At 43.7% G+C, this 21,115-nt stretch overlaps 1 pseudogene; it reads left to right on the top strand.

Annotated features, from left to right (window-relative positions):
- Positions 1 to 565: 565 nt before the first annotated feature.
- Positions 566 to 9,527, top strand: LOC110283944 (uncharacterized; annotated as a pseudogene).
- Positions 9,528 to 21,115: the final 11,588 nt, after the last annotated feature.

Below are 21,115 nucleotides of genomic sequence, written 5' to 3'. Positions count from 1 at the left end.
TATCTTGGAAAACAAATTGATTTTTTTTAGGACCAGTAAAAGAAGTATGGAAAAGGGATTTCTTACAGTGTTGTGGTCTGGAGTCATTCAGTGTTTCACCAATATGACAACAAAAAAGCTTTAGAATCCTTCTAAGTCTATGATCACTTTCCTCATGATGGAATGGATATTTCAATTCAGAGGAAAGAGTAAAAAACTCATTTCCTTTTTTCTAGCTCTTATTGTATTTCTCCCTTTCTTATTCAGTACAGCAGCAATTTGGAGGAGTGATGTGTGTGAATATATACACACACATACACACACATACATGTGTGTGTGTTTCTGAAGGTTATACAGGAGGAACAACAAACACCTTTAAAACTCAAGGAATATGGCCCATTAGTTAGCACAACTAAGATAGGTATGCCTCAGAGACACGTTCTTGAGTACTGTGTATCCAGTGGACTTTGTGTTCTGGAGTTTTTCTCTGCTTGTTTCTTTCACATCCATCTTAATATAAGAATTATACAAAATCTGTAAGGGGTCTCCATCCCTTCACTGAACACTGTCATTGGCACTTACAATAATGGTGCTTGAAATTTTTCAAGCATTGCTGCAGGAGCAAATTAATGAGTCAATCACCACCTCTGTAAAGAACATAGACATGTAGATTGTTAGTAATGGCCATCTCACTTAGTATGCATTTGGAAAGATAAAATTGTTAGCAAAGTTAGTTAGGGTGTTTTTGCTAGTGACTGTGAAATAGAAAATCTTAGGGAGAAATTTGAAGTTCAAAAATGCACTCTCTTTTTTAAAAAAAATTTTTTTATTGGAGATTTTATTTATTTATATTTCAAATGTTATCCCCTTTCCTGGTTTCCCCACTGCAAATTCTCCATCCAATCCCTCTCCCCCTGCTTTTATGAGGGTGCTCCCACCCACCCACTCACCCACTGCCACCTCACTGCCCTAGTGGTACCTTACACTGGAGCACAAGCCTTTACAGGACCAAGGACATCCCATCCCATTGATGCCAGATAAGGCCATCCTCTGCTACATTAGCAGCTGAAGCCATGGTCCCTCCATGTGTAGTCTTTGGTGGTTTAGTCCATGGGAACTGTGGGAAAGTATGTTTGATTGATATTGTTGTTCTTCCTATGGGGTTGTAAACCCCTTCAGCTTCTTTAGTCCTTCACCTATCTCCCTCATTGTGGTCCCCATGCTCAGTCCAAGGCTGCAAGCATCCTCATCTGTCTGTAAGGTTCTAGCAGAGTCTCTCAGGAGACATCCATATCAGGCTCCTGTCAGCATGCACTTGGCATCAGCAATAGTATCTGGGTCTGATGTCTGCATATGTGATAGATTCCCAGGTAGGGCAGTTTCTGGATGGCCTTTCCTTCCGTCACTGCTCCACTCTTTGTCCCTGTATTTCTTTTAGACAGGAGCAGTTTTGGGTCAAAGTTTTGAAGATGGGTGGGTGGCCCCATTCCTAAACCTGGAGGCCATGCTTCACCACTGGATGTTGGCAGCGATCCTGTTTGAATATTAGCTTCCTTGTCAGCCATAAGTGCTTACTTACAAAGTCTTGGTCTCTGTGGGAAAGTACTAGTCCACCTGAGTACAAATAGACACAGAACCTGAAGTCAGCGGAGAAAATATAGCTATAAATCTTAGGTGCCTAATAACCCTTTCTGCTCTGATCCTCCTGCTGAACTATTTTCCCAGTCACTATCCTATTCCTGGGGATTGGATGTATTAGCCAGAGACAAAGCAACCTCCCTACATTCCCCTCCCTGCTCCTATGAGTATATAACTTCTGTGGAAAAAATTAAAATTTGTCAGCTTGAACAGAAACCAGTTTTGCTGTCTGTTCTTTGTGTTTCTTTGTGCCCCATTCTCTTCCAGGTGGACCCTCAAGTCCCTGTTCGACTATCCTGCTGGTCGGGACAACTGGATATGGTCTCTACAGGTTCTCCCTCCTCTTAGTTGTGTATTTCAGCTAATGCCATCACTGTTGGGTCCTGGGAGACTCTTTCTTTTTTGACATCTATGACTTTCTGGTGGCTACCCCCAGTTCCCGATCTCCCATTGCTACACGCCTCTGTTCAATTTCCTGTGCATGCACAGAGAGCCTCTGTGCATTTTCCCCATCTCCTCTTATACCTGATTAGACGCCCTTTTCCCCATTTCCCTCTATTTCTCCCAAGTCCCTCCCACCCTCTACTTCCGTAATTATTTTGTTCCCTCTTCTAAATAGGACTGAAGCATCCACACATACTCTTAATAGTTGACCTAGAGACATTTTGAGGTCAGGGAACAAAACTATTGGAAGACTAACTTGGGAGAAAGAGAAGGTCTCCTAGGAGGAAGAGAAGGCCTCCTGGGAGGAAGAGAAGGCCTTTTGGGAGGAAAAGAAGGCCTCCTGGGAGGAAGAGAAGACTTCTTGGGAGAGTGAGCTGTGCCAGCTGAAAGAATGCAACCAGAAGATGGTCTCGGAAAAGAAGGCCTTGGGGATCAGAGTAGAAGAGCTTCAGGCTGAGCTGGCAACTCAAAAAAAAAAAAAAGAAAAAGAAAAAGAAAAAAGAAAAAAGAAAAGAAAAGAAAAGAAAAGAAAAGAAAAGAAAAGAAAAGAAAAGAAAAGAAAAGAAAAGAAAAGAAAAGGAGGCGTTTATTGTGAAAGATCAAGAAAAGACAGAGCAGTTGGCAGAGCTCACCCTCAGATTGACCAAGCAGAAGCAGCACTGGAAGATGCTGGAGCAGACAATAGAAATGTGGAAGAAGAAGGAAGCTGTAGTGTTGAGGAAGCAGCAGGAGCTAAAGAAGGGGAACTCTATCCTGTCAGAACAGCTCAGCAACTACAAGATTTTTTTTTTCAGGAGAGACTAAAAGACCAAATCTCTGATGAGAACAAGGTGCTTCAGAGTTTCCTGGATAACAAAGACCTTTGGGATTTTGGAGCAAAGCTCTACTATCATCTGCAGACAACTATTCTCCCTTTGAAAAACAGCTCTTGGCCTGCTATTGGGCCTTAGTGGAAACTGAACGTTTAACAATAGGACACCAAGTTACTATGCGACCTGAACTACCCATCATGAAGTGGGTACTATCAGACCCTGCAAGTTATAAAGTGGGACGTGCACAGCAACAGTCTATTATCAAATAGAAGTGGTATATACGTGATCGGGCCAGAGCAGGTCCTGAAGGCACAAGCAAGTTACAAGAAGTTGCTCAAATGCCTATGGTTTCTACTCCTGTTACAATGCCATCTGCTGCCAAGCATGTGCCTATAGCCTCATGGGGTGTTCCCTATGATTGAATGACCGAAGAGGACTAGGTCCTAGTTTACTGATGGCTCTGCACATTATGCAGGCGCCACCCAGAAGTTGGTACTGGGAGTGGGGTATTGCTGTGATAGGCCTGACCATGATTTTATTTGAAAGAATGTGGATTTTGGGACTTTGGATTTGGAAAGCAGTGGAATGCTTTAAATGGGGCTTAATGGGTCATCCTAGTAGGAATATGGAAGTCTTTGTTGCTGGGAGTAATTTGAACTGTGTTGACCTGGCCCAAGAGATTTCAAAGGAGAAGACTTTCAGAATGTGGAATAAAGACTGTCTTTGTGGTATTTTGGTGAAGAATGCGGCTACTTTTTACCCTTGTGTGAAAAGTCTGCCTGAGGCTAAGGTGAAGAGACTTGGATTAATTGCATTAATTGCATTGACAAAGGAAGTTTCAAAAAAGCCCAGCAGAGACTTTGTTCTCTGGTTAAGTCTCACAAAGAGAAGTTTGAACAAGCATAGCAAGCTTAGAAAGGCAAAATATAAAATATATGGTTCGAGTATTAAAGTCATACCAGGAAGTGAAATGGAGCAAAATCCTGTGTTCTAGGAAATAACAGATTAAGGGAGTGGGACCTTGGGGCAAGACCCTACACAGCTGAATTTAGAACCAGGCATGGTGGTACACACCTTTAACCCCATGAGACAGACATGCTGATCTCTGCATTCAAGGTCAATCTACAGAGCAAGAACCAGGATAGCCAAGCTTAGGCAGTGAAGGATTTAGAAAACATAAAGCTAGTGATAATGTAATAGTGAAAGATCCTGGCAGAATGTAAAAGGTCATAGAAGCCCTGGAATTGGTAAAATAGATTTTATTGTTAGTAGAACTGGCTTCACTGATTTAGAAAAATAAAGGTGCACAATGCTATGGCCACTCCTCCAACCTGTGTGTCTGCCAATGTTCTGACCAGGTGTGTGCCCATTGCTGCACCTTCATTAGATTCTTTCCTTGTTTCCCTTCCATACCCATTTCTTGAGGAATCAATCATTTTAGAATAGATATTGTTTAGATCTGGAAATCTCCTACTCCCCCCTTCTCCTTTTGCCCCTGAGGGCCTATAAAAACTGGGACCTCTCTCCCCTCGAGGTTGACTCCTCTACCCCTGCGTGGGATATGAGTCGTCCCCAGAGCTCTGGCTTTCTCCGAATAAAGCCTCATGTGGTTTGCAACAAGCTTAGTCTGTCGTGAGTTCTTGGATGTCCGCTATTGTCCTGAGGCCTGAGCGAGGGGCTCCTTTCGGAGTCTTTCATTTGGGGGCTCGTCCAGGATTGGCGTGACCACCCAAGTCTCTGAAGACCCACTTGGAGGTGAGATTTTTGTCCAAAAATATTTCTGTAAGCCGGCTAGGTTCTGTGCTGAAATTTGCAGCCGCGACGTTTCGTGAGAAACGGAGACCTTTGCTTCGGGATGAGGCACTGAGTGTGAACAGCAGATGTGCTGGAATCACCGGCTGCTGCTCACTCTGGGGGATGCCCTGAGTGAGGGGAAGGACTCCAGGAGTCTGTCTGGGGCGGGGAGTGTACTCCCTCGACCATATGCATTTCTGAGTTGGTTTTATCTGTTTGATGGAAAACAGGCATCTGTCAGTGTGTGTTTGTTTTTTGTGTCTGTTTACAGATATTTGTCAGTGTGTGTATGGGTGTTTTTTGTGTTTGTTTTGTGTTTTACGTGGTGTCAACAATGGGGCAGACTATAACGACCCCCCTAAGTTTGACTTTAGACCACTGGACTGAAGTTAGATCAAGGGCCCATAATCTTTCAGTAGAAATTAAGAAAGGACCTTGGCAGACTTTTTGCATCTCCGAGTGGCCAGCTTTTGATGTAGGATGGCCACCGGAGGGGACTTTTGATTTGACTCGTATTTTTGAAGTTAAAGCCATTGTCTTTCAGAATGGACCTGGGTCCCACCCAGATCAACAGCCTTACATTACTGTTTGGCAGGACCTCGTCCAGAATCCTCCACCTTGGATCAAACCATGGATTCTCCAGCATAGGTCAGGCTCCTGAGCCCTGACTCTACGAGAAGCAAAAATGAAACCACAGGCTCCACCTGAAACGCAGCCTCCTTTTCAACCCACAGCTCCCCCCAAGATCTATCCTGAGATTGAAGGGCCTCCGAGTGGCCAGAGTCCCCTTCCCCTCCTCCCTATCCTCTGCCTCCGCAGGTCCCTGTGCCAGGCTCTGGGATTGCTGCCAGTGCGGTCAGAGGGCCAGCAGCGGGGACCCAGAGCCGACGAGCCCAGAGTCCCCCAGCAGATAGAGTTCCTGACACTACTTCTGCTTTTCCTTTACAGGCTGTGGGTGACCTGCCCACAGACCTGCAGTCTCTTCAGACCCTCCAATATTGGCCTTTTTCATCAGCTGATCTGTATAATTGGAAAACTAACCATGCCTCCTTTTCTGAGAATCCGACCAGCCTTATGGGGCTGGTAGAGTCTCTCATGTTTTCTCATCAACCCACTTGGGGTGATTGTCAGCAACTCCTCCAGGTTCTGTTTACTACTGAAGAAAAGAGCGCATTCTCCTGGAGGCTCGGAAAAATGTTCCTGGAGTGAATGGAGCCCCAACCAACCTACCTAATGAGATTAATGCTGGGTTCCCTCTGGATCGACCAGATTGGAACTACAACAGAGCTCAAGGTAGGGAGAGACTGGCAGTTTACTGCCGGGCTCTGGTCGCAGGTCTAAAGGGAGCGGCGAGATGCCCCACCAATTTGGCTAAGGTAAGGGAAGTGATGCAGGGCCCTACCGAGCCCCCATCTGTTTTTTCTGGAAAGATTGATGGAAGCTTATAGATGCTATACTCCTTTTGACCCGATCTCTGAGAGCCAACAAGCTGCAGTTGCAATGGCTTTTATAGGACAATCAGCATTAGATATTAAAAGAAAGTTAAAGAGACTAGAAGGATTACATGCCACGGCTTTACAGGATTTTGTTAAGGAGGCAGAGAAGGTGTATCATAAGAGAGAAACAGAGGAAGAGAAGAGAGAGAGGGAAAAGCGAGAAGAAGAAGAGGGAGAGAAACAAAGGGAAAGAAGACAGGAGAGGAATTTAAGCAGGATTTTGGCCACAGTAGTAGGGGAACGTGAAGGAAGGAATAGGCCAGAGAATAGACAGACAGGGTACCTGGGCAACAAGGAACCCAGACCTGGAGGAAGAAGATCTGTCCATAAGATTTTAGAGAAGGACCAATGTGCCTATTGCAAGGAAAGAGGACATTGGGCACAGGAATGCCCAAAGAAGAAGGGAAGGGCCCCTAAGGTCCTGACTCTGAAAGATGATGAATAGGGGAGACGGGGCTCGGACCCCCTCCCCGAGCCTAGGGTAACCCTGATGGTGGAGGGGACCCCCATGGACTTTTTAATTGATACAGGGGCAGAGCATTCTGTGATGAAACATCCACTGGGAAAATTAAAAAATAAAAAAAACATAGTGATTGGAGCCACTGGTCAGAAACAATACCCCTGGACCACTGCACGCACTGTAAATCTGGGGAAAGGCCAAGTGAGTCATTCCTTCTTGGTCATTCCTGAGTGTCCCACACTGCTTCTAGGAAGAGATCTTCTGACTAAATTAAAGGCCCAGATCAGATTTACCCAAGAAGGGCTGAGAGTATGTTGGGAATCTCCCACCTCCATAGTCTTAGCCCTGCAGCTTGAGGAAGAATACCGATTGCATGAAGGCATAAAGCAAACGGAGGTGCCAGACCTAAAAGACTGGTTGACTGCTTTCCCTAGAGCATGGGCAGAGACTGGAGGCATGAAAATGGCTGTCAGAGTTCCCCCTGTGGTTGTGGGACTGAAGACAGATGCAACTCCTATAGGAGTGCGCCAATACCCAATGAGCCGTGAAGCAAGAGATGGAATCAGGCCACATATTCAGAGACTATTACAATTAGGTATTTTGGTACCTTGCCAGTCACCCTGGAATACTCCTTTACTGCCGGTAAAGAAACCTGGCACGAGTGACTACTGACCAGTCCAAGACCTGAGAGAGGTCAATAAGAGGGTTCAAGATATTCACCCAACTGTTCCTAATCCCTATAACCTCCTCAGCTCACTCCCTCCAGAGCGAAAATGGTACACAGTACTTAATTTAAAAGATGCTTTCTTTTGCCTGAAGTCACATCCCTCCAGCCAGCCCATATTCGCCTTTGAGTGGAGAGATCCTGACACTGGACAAACGGGACAATTGACCTGGACACGGTTACCCCAGGGGTTCAAAAACTCCCCCACCCTTTTTGATGAGGCTCTACATTGAGATTTAGCCTCCCTCTGAACTGAAAACTCTGCTTCAATATGTTGATGACTTGCATCTTGCTGCAACCACGGAGAGAGAATGCTGGCAGGGGACCAAGAGATTGCTAGCAGAACTGGGTGAGTTGGGTTACCGGGCTTCTGCTAAAAAAGCCCAGCTATGTCAGATGGAAGTAGTCTACTTGGGATATACCCTCTGGGATGGAAAACAGTGGCTGACAGAGGCTAGAAAAAGGACTGTGACTCAAATACCAACACCGGTTACTCCAAGGCAGGTGAGAGAATTCTTGGGCACCGCTGGGTTCTGCAGACTTTGGATACCTGGGTTTGCAACACTGGCCTCCCCCCTGTACTCCCTGACCAAGGAAAGTGGAGAATTTAGATGGACATCAGAACATCAGAAAACCTTTGAAAATATTAAGGAGGCCCTGCAGACTGCGCCAGCCTTGGCACTGCCAGATCTAACCAAGCCCTTCATCCTCTATGTTGATGAGAGGGCAGGGGTGGCCAGAGGAGTTCTTACTCAGGCTCTAGGGCCGTGGAAGAGGCCAGTGGCATATTTGTCTAAGAAGCTAGACCCAGTGGCCAGCGGATGGCCCACATGTTTAAAGGCCATTGCTGCAGTAGCCCTACTCATTAAGGATGCTGACAAATTAACTCTGGGACAGCAAATAACTGTGGTAGCCCCCCACTCTCTTGAAAGCATTATCCGTCAGCCCCCAGACCGATGTGACAAATGCCCGGATGACTCATTACCAGAGTCTGCTGCTGACTGAATGGGTCGTGTTTGCCCCCTCCCGCCCCCCGCTATTCTCAACCCTGCCACCTTCCTTCTTGAAACAGATGATTCCTCACCCATTCACTGCTGTGCAGACATCCTTGTGGAGGAAATTGGGATCCGAAGTGATCTACGTGACCAGCCGTGGCCAGGTGTTCCAAACTGGTACACAGACGGAAGCAGTTTCCTAGTAGAAGGTAAGAGGATGGCAGGGGCAGCGGTGGTAGATGGTAAGTGAGTCATGTGGGCTGGCAGCCTGCCAGAAGGTATGTCAGCTCAAAAAGCTGAATTAATTGCCGTGACCCAGGCCCTTCGGATGGCTGAGGGGCAGTCCATCAACATTTACACCGATAGCAGGTATGCTTTTGCTACAGCCCACGTCCATGGTGCCATCTATAGACAAAGAGGGTTGCTGACATCAGCAGGCAAGGACATAAAAAATAAAGAGGAGATTTTGAGCCTCCTTGAGGCTAGTCATCTGCCTGCCAAAGTGGCCACTATACATTTTCCTGGACATCAAAAAGGACACGATGCTGTGACAAGGGGAAATAATATGGCTGATGTTAAAGCTAAACAGGCTGCACTCGGCCCTAAGATTCTGCCCTTCAGGACTCAACAGATAGAACCGTTCCAGAAAGTTGCTCTGCCAGAACTGGAATTGTGTAGCCAGAGTTTTGAGTATACACCTGAAGATATAAAATTAATGGACAATTTAGGGTTTACTGCAAAAAATTCACAGGGCCAACGAGCAGCCAGTAATGTTAAAATAATATTACCACAAAAAGAAGGGAAGAGATTTATTGAAAATATACATCGGTTGTCCAACCTGGGAGTCAAACACCTGCAAACACTGGTTAAAGCATCTGCTTTTTATGTTTTAAGACTCTCTGATGTTGCAGAAGCAGTAGTTAAGAACTGTGTACCGTGTGCCATGACTAATGCAGGACATTCGAGATATCCCCCAGGGAGAAGACTACAAGGCGATCACCCTGGAGCCTATTGGGAAGTAGATTTTACTGAAGTAAAGCCAGCTAAGTATGGTAATAAATATCTTTTAGTTTTTATAGATAACTTTTCAGGAAGGGTGGAGGCCTACCCAACAAAAAAAGAAACAGCCAATGTTGTGGTTAAGAAAATCCTAGAAGAAATTTTTCCACGGTTTGGAATACCTAAGGTAATAGGGTCTGATAATGGACCCACCTTTGTTGCCCAGGTAAGTCAGGGACTGGCCATCCAACTGGGGATTGATTGGAAATTACATTGTGCTTATAGACCCCAGAGTTCAGGACAGGTAGAAAGGATGAATAGAACCCTAAAAGAAACCTTGACTAAATTGACAATAGAGATGGGCAGGAATGACTGGACAGCCCTCCTTCCCTTTGCTTTGTTCCGTGTTAGGAACACACCAGGAAAATTTAAGCTTACTCCATATGAAATTCTGTACGGGGGACCTCCCCCGCTCACTGAAGTAGGGAGAGTGCCAGATTTTCTAGAATTTAACCCTGGTTCTTCATTGTTTACACGCATGAAAGCCCTAGAAGTGGTCAGAAACACTGCCTGGGAGCAGCTCAAGGAGGCCTATGAACCAGGAGATTTGATGGTATCTCACCAGTTCCAGGTGGGAGATACAGTTCTTGTCAGACGACATCGAGCTGGCAATCTAGAACCTCGGTGGAAAGGCCCTTACATTGTACTACTGACCACCCCCACTGCTGTCAAAGTAGAAGGCATCTCTGCTTGGATTCACGCCTCTCACGTAAAGCGAGCTCCTGGAGAACTTCAAGATGAATGGGAATTGGAAAGGACTGATAATCCTCTTAAGTTATGCCTATTTCGTCGGCGCCATCCTGAAAGAGAAGAGTGACAACCCACACCAGCCTATAACTCTCACTTGGCAAGTGTTATCCCAATCGGGGTAAATACTATTTGCCACCTCAAAATTAGAACCTCTGGGGGCATGGTGGCCAACCCTGTATTTTTGCCTCTGCCAAATCATTCCTGCAGCCAGGATTACTCCCCCTAATGTAGTTCGAAGCTATGGGTTCTATAGCTGCCCCGAGCACCTTAAGAGCTCCTGGTGTGGGGGGCCTCCATTTGCAGTCAATGGAGTTGTGTTACCTCAAACAATGGAGATTGGAAATGGACTGTTGAGCCCTCTGGGGATGGATTAGAATTTTCTTTTCAAAATAAGGGCCAGGCAAGCGTGCAGTAATGAGGCTATACAGAAATCAGGAATGTAAGTCTACAGACTTAGACCGTGTGAAACTGCAGTTCACAAACATGGGGAAAAATATGCTCTTGCCCAGTGGATTGGAGGCATGACCTGGGGAGTAGTGTTCTACAATTATGGTAGTAGACCTGGTTCATTGCTCCATGTCCATCTAAACATTGAAAGTCCTCCGGCCCTATCAGTAGGCCCTAATAAGGTGCTCCCTGAGCCAAACCGACCTCTTCTCCCAAGACCATCCCCGACCTTACCCCACACTCAAAAGACTCACCAAATGTCTTCCCCACAGAAAAACGTTTTGAGTCCTGTTCTGTACTCTATAGCCCCAGAGCAAGTTGAGCTATCATCCACCCGACAAAGACTGTTAGGCCTCCTCCAAGGAGCTTTCTCTGTGTTAAATGGTACCAATCTCAATAGCACCAAGTCTTGTTGGCTGTGTCTAACATCTGGACCTCTCTATTACGAGGGGATGGCAGTAACGGGAACTTATAATAATACCACCAGTCATGATCACTGCAGTTGGGGACGTAGCCACACACTCACCCTCACTGAAGTATCTGGCAAAGTCACATGCATAGGAAAAGTGCCTCTGAGTCATCGACATTTGTGTAATGTTACCTATGAGAGCCCCCAGACCAAATTGACTTATTATTTGTCACCTGGTCCCAATAAGTGGTGGGCTTGCAGCACTGGATTGACCCCCTGTGTATCGACATCAGTGTTCAATGACATTAGAGACTATTGCATCCTGGTGCAGTTAGTGCCCAGAGTCATCTACCATCCCTCAGAAACTTTTGTTGATGAGTTTGATAGACGGCTGACTCGCCTTCGCAGGGAGCCTGTGACTATGACTTTGGCCATGCTTTTAGGGGTAGGAGGAATAGTGGCAGGAATCGGAACTGGAGCTGCGGCCCTAGACAGCGTGCCCCGCTATTATAATCAATTAAGACAAGCAATGGACACTGATATTGCGGTCCTAGAACAGTCTATCACTAAGTTAAAAGAATCTTTAACATCCCTGTCAGAGGTAGTTCTTCAGAATCGTAGAGGGTTGTTGCGGCCCGCCCGCGGTCCACAACACGAACGGTTCACTGAGAATGGCAGTTCCCTGCAAAGAGAGGAATCTAGACGGGGCGGAAGAAACAATGGAGTCAAGACAACATTCTGATCAAGACTCAATTTAATATTTCCAGACACTCAGTTTATAAAGGAAGGGGGAGGGAACCCAATTTCCCGCCAAGTAACTCAGGGTCCAGTAGCAGGACGAACACGTGTGTGACTCCAGGCAGCAGAGGCAGGTTCCAGCAGTGGGCGTGGCAGGACGAATGAGCCGGTAGCTCCACCCTTGAGCAGGCAGGTTCCAGGCTGGGGGGAAGGGAGGCCACATTTCCCCCCATTAGATAACAAAACAAAAATAAAAAAAGGGGGTGGCCTGTGGCAGAAAAATTATCTATGTTCAATAGTTCTGCCTGAGTTCCTAGGGCTAAAGAAAAAACCTATTTCCGTGGGATTCCCTAACTATTCTAATGGTAAACTGTATCTGGCTGAGACTGTCTTAAAAGCACTGACTGAATACCAGCACTGGGCTGTAGGCTCTGACTTTATAATGCTAATTAGTGCTGAATAGGTAGCTACCTGTTTGCCTTTTAAGTAGGGCGTTGGAACCCTGGCTGAGTTTAGCTAAACAATTTTAGAATAACACTGAACTGATAATTATCCACAATTTTGGGTGACAGGCAGGGAAACAGTGAGAAGAGATTAAGACTGGCTGGCTCCTAGTACAAGGCCAATTGGCTTTTTTATTTTTTGGGTGGGAGGCAGTGAAGGGCCTGCTCTTACAACAGCAAGGTCTCCAATCTCTCTCCCCCCTATTAATTAAGTTTAAATAGGCAATGCTTAACAGAGGTGATCAAATGATTTTCTCATCCGTAGATGAGTGGGCCTTTAACCTTGACTTGGGTGGACATTAGCCTGATTCCTCCCGTGAGCATTGTAACGACTCACATCTGTGGCTCTTGGTATCTTTTGGGGAGGGGAGGCAGAGCCTTAAGTATTTTTGGTTTTTAGCTGGAGTCAGATACCAACCTCTTTCAAATCAGGTGTGTCGCACAGGGAACTCAGAAACGGTCAAACTGGACCTTCCCTCCGCAGTAATCTCCTGCGCCAAGCGGTACCCATACCGTATTCATATGATTATGAATCAGTATCGCAATTCTGAGTTATTGCGAGGTCTCTATGTGTCAACCTCAGATTTAGCAAGGCCTAGACAAGAATTATGTCAGTATTAACACCATTAATTTTGGTTAAACTAGGAGCTGAAAGTCTTTCCTCTTCATCCCTGTTATTCCCAGTAGCCTGAGGAACTAAGGACACCTTGCAGTAACAGCAAGGGTGAAAAGCCAGAGGCCAGCTAAGGGACTAAGCCTATATCTATCAAAATAAGAACTAATCTTTGTAAATATATATGAAATTTCTACTTCCCTAGCTCTCCTGGTAAATCTAAATCTTATCTTAGACTGAAAAGCCACATGCTGGGATGTCCCTGGAAGGGAGATTAGCAGAACCACCTGTTTGCTCTTAGGGGCGGGGCGGAGAACCGGAGAATGTAGATTGACCTGCTTGAGAGAAGGAAGAATACTAAACAATTAGAGTGTAGTAATGTAAATTTTCTGTTTGGAGAAGTCAAGGTACTTTATTTAGATGCAAATTGTAAAGCTAAAGTTAATCTCCGGCCTCTTGTAGGGGAATTGGCTCAGAGGAAACAGTGTTTTTTGAGAGCTTCCACTCCCAGCTCAAGAGGAATTTTAGTCTTTAGAATGATACTTACGAGGAGAGACAGAATCTGTGTTTACCTGACGAATTAATCTCTCTGGTAGCCACCGTGCTTCATCTTCATCTCGTGAAAAAACACAAACCGAGCCTCTTCCCCAGATTAGAACTGGATCTGGACCCTTCCATTTATTAGTCAGGGCGTCCTTCCATTTTACCAATGCATAAGAATTAGAAGTAACTGGGTGCCAGTGGCGTTCCGCTGCAGACTGACCTTTAATGTCAGTTTGCAAAAAGTTTAGGACAAATAAGGTAAAGGCAAGATGAGCCTTTGGTGACCTTGGGGAAAATGCTCTGAATTAACTTTACTAGGTAATTTAGAATATAGGAATCTCTAATAATTGAACTGAATATTAGACCAGTCTAAGATTGAGTTAGAATGGCTGGTCACACTGAAGAAGAGTGAAAAATCATTATGACTCTATTAAATGACTAATTTTACTAAGTCTGAATATACAGTCTCTGATGTACTATTGCCATAAGGTTAAAAGGCTAGAAGCTAGTCTAAACTGGAAAAATGACAAGTAAGGATGGATCTAAAACATGAATTTAATCTCTTAGTCCTTTTAATCAGGACACTGAGTTAACTTACCTGTCAGCTCAGCACACGAATTACCAATATGCTTCTGTAGAGTTCTGTGGAGAGAACTTGTTTTTCCCTTTCCTAATAAGGTAGCTGTTTTAGGATCAATTTATAAGCCAATAAGTAGATCCTTTTAAGATACTAAAAAGCATTTATTAAATTTGACATTTTAATCTCAAATTTTGAAAATAAAGGTATGTTTTAAATAGTGTGCATGGAAATGCACTAAATAGTATATATGGGGATACAATTTCTCTCTTTTGTCTTTTAAGAGGTTAAAGTTTAAAATTTTACAATATCTAACCTTTTGAATTAATAACTTTTTGGACAAAACATTTTAAATATTTGGCTGTAAAGGGGCAGTGACTAATTGCACTTTCAATCATTTTTCTTAAGGAACGGTTGTAACTAGAAGGCTAGAAAAGTTATTAAGAGTCACACGTGCATAATTTATTTATTTATTAACTAAAAATATGTATAAGCAATTGTAAATTTGAGAATTAATAGTATCTGAGGGACGAACAATTTTAAGTAATTATGAGCTCAGAGATATAGCATTGACTATCAATATATAAATTAAGGTTTGATTGTTCAGCATTTTAAAACACCATCTACAGCACACAACCAGATTATTTGTGCTGGAATAGGGGCAACTGTGTGTCTTAAGACTCCGCTCCACAGCAGCTAGTTGGGCCCACGTGGGCTAACGATTGGCTGGGAGGATGAGAAAAATGACTTTACAATAATGTTTTTTCTGGCCAAAGAATTGTCTTCGGCACAACTAATTTTTAATTACCAATTAACAACAATTATAAAAGCTTTCTTTATTTTTTGTAAAACCCCTTGCAGCAAACCAAAACACCAAATAACAAAAGGATACTGTCTCTGAATCTTTTGGGTGAGAGCAAGGATTTAAGGTAAACTTCCCTTGAGAAGCATTAGTTAATAAAATACTTTCCACTTAGGAAACAATATATACTGAAAGATTAAAACTTTTGGCTTCTTGTAAAGAAGCAGAAACAATAAACATTTTTCTTACATAATGTAAAGCTATATTAGCCATACATAGAGGCAAAATTTTCTAGTGATTACCAGTTTACTAGAAGCAAAAATCTTTGAATTTAAGCATTATTTTAAACATCTGAATAGATCTGTAACACTGTTAAAAAGAAATTTTCTTGAACACAGGGAAAAACTTTTTTAGGCATTGTTTGCAAAACAAAAGAAAAGGCCACAAGCCGCTCTGGGACTGCCCAGAGCCCTGTATTGACTCAAAGGTAAAATACTTTTTAATCTGAGCATCAATCTTAAATTTGCAATCAAACTGCAAGCTGCAGTCAATGGAACAATGGCAGTTTTAACCATAATTTTTAAGTTTTTGTGCAAGGTTAGGATAATATCTACAACTTTGGGAAAGCAAAACCTACGTTTAAAGCAATTTATCACTGTTAAAATCAATATTAGAAGCATTACTATTATATTACGAAGTTTGGATATCAATTAATACCTATGAATACCTATTAAAGCAAGCTTTAACGCTTTAATAAAGAGGCATTGCTTTATATCTTATCTTAAATTTTACTATTTAGGATAGGAACCACATTTATCATTATCTAAACTAGAAATATCTTAAGAGACTCAGCCTCTGAAGCTTAATCTCAAACTTTAACTTGCTTCAGGGCCTCACCAACTTTCTCTCAGGTTCCACAATCTATCGTTTCTTCTTCTTTGAACCATGGACAACAGCTATCTATCTTATCTAAAAAATTTCTTACTAATTGTACTTCAAGCCTTACTCCTTTTTCCTTAAGCAACTCCTGAAAACTAAACACAATCACCTGATCCATGATTTTGAACCCTTCTTTCTTCCACCTAAGCAGTTTTCTAAAAAACTGCGGCACACCGCCTGTCTCCGTATCTAGTTCCGATTTACGAACTGCTGACCCCAAGCAGAACCAGTGTTGGGTCAGCACTGCTTCAAACTTGTTCGTATCCTACCGCATCCCCAGCAACACTCTCAAAACTGAAATTTTTTAGGCTAGCGCTAGCATGTGTACCTGTCCGTTGCTCCGATGCTCCTCCGATACGAAGATTCTTTCCTTTCTTGTGGAGCTCCACACAGCAGTCGTTTCTCTTAGCATCTCTCTGCCATTCTTCAGGTCCCAGTTCTGGCGCCAACTGTTGCGGCCCACCCGCGGTCCACAACACGAACGGTTCACTGAGAATGGCAGTTCCCTGCAAAGAGAGGAATCTAGACGGGGCGGAAGAAACAATGGAGTCAAGACAACATTCTGATCAAGACTCAATTTAATATTTCCAGACACTCAGTTTATAAAGGAAGGGGGAGGGAACCCAATTTCCCGCCAAGTAACTCAGGGTCCAGTAGCAGGACGAACACGTGTGTGACTCCAGGCAGCAGAGGCAGGTTCCAGCAGTGGGCGTGGCAGGACGAATGAGCCGGTAGCTCCACCCTTGAGCAGGCAGGTTCCAGGCTGGGGGGAAGGGAGGCCACAGAGGGTTAGACCTGCTTTTCCTTAAAGAAGGAGGGTTGTGTGCTGCCTTAAAAGAAGAATGTTGCTTTTATGTAGACCATTCTGGAGTCATAGAAGACTCCATGAGCAAGTTAAGAGACAGATTAGATAAGAGAAAACGAGACCGAGAAGCACAGACTGGATAGTTTGAAGGACTTTTTAATAAATTCCCTTGGTTGACCACCCTCATTTCTACCTTGATGGGCCCTCTAATAATTTTGCTTTTACTGCTGATGTGTGGCCCACTAATTCTTAATAAACTAATGACCTTTGTTAGAGAGAGGATTAGTGCCGTTCAGTTGTTAGTATTAAGACAACAATATTAGTCTCTACAGACCCTTGAAGAGGTTGCAGTTTAGTTCTAAGATTAGAACTAGTAACTAGAAGAAGTGGGGAATGAAAGATCCTGGCAGAATGTAAAAGTTCATAGATGCCCTGGAATTGGTAAAATAGATTTTATTGTTAGTAGAACTGGCTTCACTGATTTAGAAAAATAAAGGTGCACAATGCTATGGCCACTCCTCCAACCTGTGTGTCTGCCAATGTTCTGACCAGGTGTGTGCCCATTGCTGCACCTTCATTAGATTCTTTTCTTGTTTCTCTCCCATACCCATTTCTTGAGGAATCAATCATTTTAGAATAGATATTGTTTAGATCTGGAAATCTCCTACTCCCCCCTTCTCCTTTCGCCCCTGAGGGCCTATAAAAACTGGGACCTCTCTCCCCTCGAGGTTGACTCCTCTACCCCTGCGTGGGATATGAGTCGTCCCCAGAGCTCTGGCTTTCTCCGAATAAAGCCTCATGTGGTTTGCAACAAGCTCAGTCTGTCGTGAGTTCTTGGGTGTCCGCTATTGTCCTGAGGCCTGAGCAAGGGGCTCCTTTCAGGGTCTTTCACTAGTACAAGGGGGATCATGTTCTAGTTCCTGTAAGCAGCAGAACTCCGCAGCTTCAGCCATGTGGCTCTGGCTCTAGAGTTAAGAATGGAAGGAACTACTGGGAAAATTGATGCTGGTTAGCTGGAGCTAAGGAATTAGCAGTGATTAAGAAGAGACCAGCATCACTGAGGTGAAATCTTCTGGAAATTGTTTTCTGGGAACACAAAGAAGCTGTGTTCCAGAGATACCCAAGGTTGTACCTCATGCTGCGGCTGGACTTGGTAATGTGTAAGAGTCACTCCGGTGGTACTGCTTGTGAAGGAATAAAGGGATCATGGAGAGAAGCTGAGGCTTATTACTGTGAGAGGCCAGGGAAGGCCATTGGAGAAGGTGAAGCCTCACCTGTAGTTGATGGCCTAGGACTGAAGGGGTCATACAAAGGATTTGAGGATTGGCACCCTGAAGAGAGCCTATGAGAGGCTATTGGTGAAGCCTAGTTGGAGTGGAACACCCCAGTGTATTGGAGATGTCAGTACCATGGCATGATCACCAAGAACAGCAGCCATAGTGGAGTAGATCAACCTGAACTTAGAGTGCAACAGAGGGCAGAGCTGGAAAAGTGATGCCAGCCCTTAGGAGGAGTCTAAAAGATCAAGTGGAATCCCAGATACTGAAACAAGAAGTTATAACATTGAAATTGCCTTGGAGACTCAAAGATGTTAAAGATGCCAGAGCAATGGGATACAGGCTGAGAAAAGCTGCTAACAGGAAGTGGAACCAGCCCAGGAGAAAGCAGTTTGTTGCAGTCAACAAAGATGAAAAAGGAGTGGAGATCTGAAGACTGCTTTGACATCAGCCGTGGAGATGCAGAGTTTGGAGTTTTCCCAGCTGGTTTCCTGCCTTGCTTGGGGGATTACAGTTAATTAAGTTGAATGAATCTCAGAAGAGACCTTGAACTTTGCACTTTTAACATTGTTGCGACTGCTATAGACTATGAGGACTTTGAAAGTTGGACTAAACACATTTTGCATTATGCTATGTTTAAGTATGGCCCCCATAGACTCATGTTTTTGAACAAGTCTATGGGGACCAGGGAGTGGAATGTGATGGTTTGTATATCCTTGGACCAGGGAGTGGCACTATCTGGAGGTGTGGCCTTGTTGGAATAGGTGTGACCTGGTTGGAATGGGTGTGTCACTGTGGGTGTGGGCATAAGATCCTCACCCTAGTTCCCTGGAAGTCAGTCTTCCACTAGCAGCCTTTGGATGAAGACAAAGAATTCTCAGCTCCTCCAGCGCCATGCCTGCCTGGATACTGCCATGCTCCCACCTTGATGATAATGGACTGAACCTCTGAACCTGTAAGCAAGCCCCAATTAAATGTTGTTTTTATAAGACTTGCCGTGGTCATGGTGTCTGTTCACAGCAGTAAAACCCTAACTAAGACAGTCAGCTTGAACAGAAACCAGTCTTGCTGTCTGTTCTTTGTGTTTCTTTGTGCCCCATTCTCTTCCAGGTGGCCCCTCAAGTCCCTGTTCAACTGTCCTGCTGGTCGGGACAACTGGATATGGTCTCTACAGGTTCTCCCTCCTCTTCCTTGGGTATTTCAGCTAATGCCATCACTGTTGGGTCCTAGGAGCCTCTTTCTTTTCTGGCATCTATGACTTTCTGGTGGCTACCCCTAGTTCCCCATCTCCCATTGCTACATACCTCTGTTCAATTTCCTGTGCAGAACCTCTGTGCATTTCCCCCATCTCCTCTTATACCTGATTAGACACCCTTTTCCCCATTTCCCTCCATTTCTCCCAAATCCCTCCCACCCTCTACTTCCATAATTATTTTGTTCCCTCTTCTAAATAGGACTGAAGCATCCACACACACTCTTAATAGTTGACCTAGAGACATTTTGAGGTCAGGGAACAAAACTATTAGAAAACTAACTAGCACTGGCTAATGTGACTTTTACTGAGACAGGCCTGTCAACTTAGGTGGTAATTAATGCCTTGATACATTTTTGCCTCAGCTTCCTTGTATGATATATTAAAAGTTGCTGATGAGTAGATGTTCATTCTGCGGACTTAAAGAAGAAATGACTATTTTTTTATAGAAAAGTTTAGATTTGTGATTAATTTAAGATTTTTATAAACCACTTTATAATTTAAAATTACATAACTGATTCTTTCTTTGTAATAGTAATCTCCTGTCTGCTGGCAACAAACTGGTAACTGAAAAAGTTACTTTGATTGCTTACACTGTTAACCTATAACAAGTTGTTTAGCTATGAATGTACTTGGAGTCTTGAGAAAAAATTGTTTTCTTTACTTCTGCTATGTAATGTGAAAGTATTAGGGAACATACTGCTTTTCATACTCATTCCCTAGAAGAAAAATAAAATGGGCATTGTAATGTACAAAATAAAAATCACATTGTAATTCTATACTGCTTGCCAGATTTAATGGTACATATAAGCTGTAGGAAAGAAAAAGCAGTGGCTCGAGCCTATTCATTGGAGTTTGCTCTATCCACTCATGATGTGAATGTGTATTTGTATGTATGTATGTGTGTATGTATGTATGTGTACTGGCTAATTCTGTGTCAACTTGACCCAAGCTGGAGTTGTCACAGAGAAAGGAGATTTAGTTGGGGAAATGCCTCCACAAGATTCAGCTGTAAGGCATTTTCTCAATTAGTGATCAAGGAGGGAAGTCCCCTTTTGGGTGGTGTCATCCCTGGGCTGGTAGTCTTAGTTCTATAAGAGAGCAGGCTGAGCAAGCCAGGGGAAGCAAGCCAGTAAAATCATCCCTCCATGGCCTCTGCATCAGCTCCTGCTTTCTGACCTGCCTGAGTTGCAGTCCTGACTTCCTTTGGTGATGAACAGCAGTATGGAAGTGTAAGCTGAATAAACCCTTTCCTCCTCAACTGCTTCTTTGTCATATTTGTGCAGGAATAGAAACCCTGATTAAGACAGTATGTATGTGTCACTTCTGTATCTGACCAGCAGAAAAGAGCGATGACAGCATTCTTCTCAAAGCAGTTTATTCAGGAACCTTTCAAAATGCAAACAGGAATGCCAGCATCTGCTGTCACCTGAATTTTTGATCTTAGCCATTCTGACTGGTGTAAGGTAGAAATTCAGGGTTGTTTTGATTTGCATGCTTCTCAGCCCTTTGGTATTCCTTACTTGAGAATTTTTTGGATAAGTTCTGTACCCCATTGTCTCTGGTTTTATATGGAGTTCTTTGATCCACTTAGGATTGAGCTTTGTACAAGGAGATAAGAATGGATCAATTCACATTCATCTGCATGATAACCACCAGTTGAGCCAGTACCAAATATTGAAAATGCTGTCTTTTTTTTTTTTTTCCCCACTGGATGGTTTTAGTTCCTTTGTCAAAGATCAAGTGATCATAGGTGTGTGGGTTCATTTCTGGGTCTTCAATTCTATTCCATTAGTCTACCTGTCTGTCACTCTACCAATATCATGTAGTTTTTATCACAATTGCTCTGTAGTCCAGCTTGAGGTCAGTCATGGTTATTCCACCAGAATTCTCTTTTATTGTTAATAATAGTTTTTGCTATCCTAGATTTTTTGTTATTCCAGATGAATTTGCAAATTGCCCTTTTTAACTCGGTGAAGAATTGAGTTGGGATTTTGATGGGGATTCCATTGAATCTATAGATTGCTTTTGTCAAGATAGTCATTTTTACTATCATGCC

This window comes from Mus caroli, unplaced genomic scaffold (genome assembly GCF_978045245.1).
Source record: "Mus caroli unplaced genomic scaffold, Mus_caroli_1 scaffold_18, whole genome shotgun sequence".
NCBI classification, from domain to species: domain Eukaryota; kingdom Metazoa; phylum Chordata; class Mammalia; order Rodentia; family Muridae; genus Mus; species Mus caroli.
The sequence above is the reverse complement of the archived record's forward strand: the minus strand, read 5'-3'. Positions and strand labels throughout refer to the sequence as shown.